Below are 4,659 nucleotides of genomic sequence, written 5' to 3'. Positions count from 1 at the left end.
GACGTTCAACTGCATGTGAGTTATGACGTGTTAAGGATGACCAAACCTTGAGAAATGACAGAGATGTGAAAAGATAGGAGCGATCGTTCAACTGGAAGTACCTACATCAAGAACCATCACTGCATAGATTATAGAGTAGCTTGGTCTTATTTAAAACATTATACATTTGTTAGCAACCAAAACAGAACTAACGGTATGCAATTAATATTACAGACAACTAAAAAAAATGAGTTTTTTTCTAGTTAAGTACATATTTATTTTTTATTTTCTTAAACATTTGTCTGTTGTGAATTGTTAAATCCAGAAGAGCACATCACATTCAAATAATCATATCGCATGTCTCTGATTAATAAAACAGAAAATTTAGTTTAGTACTTGGGAATGCATTAATTAACATGAACTAACAATGAAAAATATATTTTTTACAGCATGTTAATTCTTAATTGATAGTATGAACTTACAATGAACAAAATATTTTTAATATTAGAAAAATAGTCATGTCCAAAAGATAAAACAACTTTGTTAAAATTCACAGGATATAATGCAGTAGAAACCAAGAACGGTTTTACACTAAGTGTCTATTAAAATCATTTGTGATGAAGTTCATGCAGTAAAGTAGTTCATAGTTCTATAAAGATGCAGAGTTGTTTACTGCGGTCAGGCCAGACTTCACTTTGAAAAACATGGTCATTCTAGCCGCCACGTTATTTTCTGGTGCGCGCATATAATAGGCGTTGCGGTAATAGCGTGTAAAAACTCAGATCAAAGTGTCAGTAATGAATAATTAATGAACGAATACATAAATACATTTTACATAATACAAATGTTTAAAAAACGGTCTGATAAAATGAAAATGACTTCAAATGTTGAGTAATATTAAATGTAGAATTTCCAAATATTATGAAAATAACTGATGAGAAATAACACAATAAAAGCCTTTCATCAACTTGCATATAACCATATTTATCTGTAAATTCACAAAAAGAAAACTCCCTGTTTCCACAAAAAGTTTCACCTTTGATTAACAGTACACCACTCCAGAATGTAATTTGCACAATGTCAGGACTGTCTGATTTTCTATTACAAAATAAAAGCAAAAATATGACCAGTTTTGTCTTTGATTTTAGGTAGCTCTAAAAGGAAACTCCCTGTTTCCACAAAACAATTTCAATTCAGATTGACAGTCCACTGTCCCAGGGTGTCACTCAACCAGTTTCAAGACGATCTGATGTTGCATTACAAAATTAAAGCCCTCCAAAAACTCATATGACCAGTTTTGTCTTTGATTTTAGGCAACTCTAAAAGGGAAACTCCCTGTTTTCACAGAACAATTTCAATTCAGATTGACAGTCCTGTCCCAGGGTGTCACTCAACCAGTAGTACTCCAAATAGTATTTTGTCTGTCAATTCTGATTGGTATAAAATTAAACTCCCTGTTTCCACAGACCACTTTCACTTTGGAGTGAGAGTACACCTGCTCAGAGTCACTCACATAGTACCAGGACTATTTTATGTATAATTCCAAAATAAAAAGCTCATATATAAGATGCTTTGTCTACACTCTAAAAAAAATGCTGGGTTAAATACTACCCAGTGCTGGTAATTATTGGACAGAACACATACTTGGTTGTTTTCAACCAACAACTGGGTTAAATGTTTAACCCAACCGCTGGGTCTAAACAACCCAATCGCTGGATTCGTCCATATTTTACCCAGCGCTGGGTTATATTTAACCCAGCATTTTTTAGAGTGTATCTATTTGGATTGGTTTAAAAAGGAAACTCCCTGTTTCCACAGACCACTTTCACTTCAGAATACCAGTACACCTCCTCAGCGTCGCTCCCACAATGTCAGGATTATCTGGTGCAATATTACAAGTTGAAGACCTTCAAAAACTTCTCATAGTATAATTTACACTACTTTAGGACTGTGCAGACAAAACAGTGTATATAAAACATTTGGCGGGCTCTTATTTTGGAATTCAACATCAGACAGTCCTGAAATGGTGTATGTGACAATGTGAGAAAGTGTGCTGTTAATCTGAGGGGAAACTAGTCTGTGGAAATCAGAAGTTTCTTTTTTATACCAATCTGAAATCACAGACTAAACCAAATGTATTAGATTTTTTGGAAGACTTTAATTTTGGAATTACACATCATATAGTGAAATTATGAAATTGCATAAGTGACATTCTGGGGTGGTGTGCTATCAATCTGAAGTGAAAACAGTCTATGGAAACAGGAACTTTTCTTTTTAGAGCTATCTGAAAATATGGGAAATATAGGTTATATGCAAGTTTTTGGAGGGCTTTCATTTTGTAATGCAATATCAGACCATCCTGGCATTGGCCTAGTGACACCCTGGGGTGGTGGACTGTCGATTTAAATTGAAATTGGTCTGTGGAAACAGGATTTCCTGTCGATACTCCACTTTGTACTGCATCTTGTCTAAAGACGCTATGGGAAAAGCCTTTTTTCTTTCTGACTGAAGCATTCGTTCATGCAGTGTGTTAAAAACGGAGCCATCTGGCTATATAAGCGGCCATTTCACCATCACACGCCCCTATAGCAGGCCAGGCAGTAACACTTCGGTTGTCCGCTTCTTGAGGGGTGCCAAGAGGCTTAATCCACCTCGGCCCCTCACAGTCCCTACATGGGACTTGCCTACGGTGTTGAGGGCCCTGAAGGGCCCTCCCTTTGAGCCGCTACAGTCCACTACCCTTCGGTCACTGTCGCTAAAGACTGCTCTGCTCTTAGCACTAGTGTCGGTCAAGCGAGTAGGAGACCTGCAGGTGCTCTCCATTAGCCCTGCCTGCTTGGAATTTGGGCCTAACGACTCCAAGGTTGTCCTGAAACCAAGGCAGGGTTATGTGCCCAAAGTGCTTTCCACTCCATTCAGAGCTCAGGTCATCACACTCTCCGCGCTTCCTCCCTCTGATGAGGGCCGAGAGTTATCCTTGCTCTGCCCTGTCAGAGCCCCGAGAATCTACTTTGAGCGCTCCGCCCCCTTTAGGAAGTCTGAACAACTCTTTGTTAGCTTCGGTAACCGCGCCAGAGGGCATCCGGTTACGAAACAGAGGCTCTCCAGATGGATATTGGATGCCGTTATGCTAGCGTACTCGTCCTTGGGCCTACAATGCCCCATCGGAGTACGAGCCCATTCCACAAGAGGTATCTTCTCATCGTGGGCGTGGTCTAGTGGTGTGTCTATTACAGAGATCTGTGCGGCGGCCGACTGGGCCTCGCCGTCCACATTTGCTAGGTTTTATAACCTGGACATACCAGCTTTACAGGCCCAGGGTGCCAAAATGCAAGAAGCTCTGGAACGATTATCCAGGCCGGGCGTGACCTCTTTGAGTTTAGCCTGCTTTAGCCTTGGAGTTATTGTTATGCTTCCCTTGAGCATTAATGCTTGAGGAGGTATAAATTGAGTCATTCCTCTATCAGCACGGCATGATTGAACTGTGTTCCCATAACGTCTTTAGACAAGATGGAGTACGAAGTGGAGTATCTCAGGGAACTGAGGTTACGACAGTAACCGAGTACGGTTTCCTTTTTAGAGCTATCCAAAATCAAAAGACAAAACAGGTTATATATGATACTTTGGGGTGGTGTACTATCAATATAAAGTGAAAATGGTTAGTGTGATCAGGGAGTTTCCTTTTTGGAGATATCCAAAATCACAGGCAGAACAGATAGAATATGAGATTTGGACTTACATTTACATTTAGTCATTTGGCAGACGCTTTTATCCAAAGCGACTTACAATTGGGGAATACACAAAGCGATTAATCTTGAAGAGGCAATCAGACAGAGGAAGTGCTCGTAACACCAAGTCTCAGTCATTGTTCAAATAAGCATGTAGGTACAAGGCATTTCGTTGCCTTGTACCTACATGTGCAATGACAATAAATTGAATCCAATCCAATCCAAGTACAAGCTAGTAAGCGGACTTTTATTATGTAATGCAACATCAGATTGTCTTGAAACTGGTTGAGTGACACCCTGGGACACTGGACTGTCAATCTGAATTGAAATTGTTCTGTGGAAACAGGGAGTTTCCTTTTTATAGCTACCTAAAATCAAAGACAAAACTGGTCATATGAGTTTTTGGGGGGCGTTTATTTTGTAATAGAAAATCAGACAGTCCTGACATTGTGCAAATTACATTCTGGAGTGGTGTACTGTTAATCAAAGGTGAAACTTTGTCGAAACAGGGAGTTTTCTTTTTGTGAATTTACAGATAAATATGGTTATATGCAAGTTGATGAATTTTATTTTGTTATTTCTCAGTTATTTTCATATTATTTGGAAATTCTACATTTAATATTACTCAACATTTGATGTCATTTTCATTTTATCAGACCGTTTTTTTAAACATTTGTATTATGTAAAATGTATTTATTTATTCGTTCATTAATTATTCATTATTGACAGAGAAACTTTGATCTGAGTTTTTACACGCTATTACCGCAACGCATAGTATATGCGCGCAACACAAAATAACGTGGCGGCTAGAATGACCGTGTTTTTCAAAGTGAAGTCTGGCCTGACCGCAGTAACCGTTTATCATACTTAATCTGAATTTTTATGCATCTGAAAATATAAAAAATACACACAAATTCATTCCTATAATCTCACAGACACAAAAATATTGTTT

The sequence above is a fragment of the Barbus barbus genome (assembly GCF_936440315.1).
Source record: "Barbus barbus genome assembly, chromosome: 19".
NCBI classification, from domain to species: domain Eukaryota; kingdom Metazoa; phylum Chordata; class Actinopteri; order Cypriniformes; family Cyprinidae; genus Barbus; species Barbus barbus.
Note: the sequence above shows the minus strand (reverse complement) of the source record.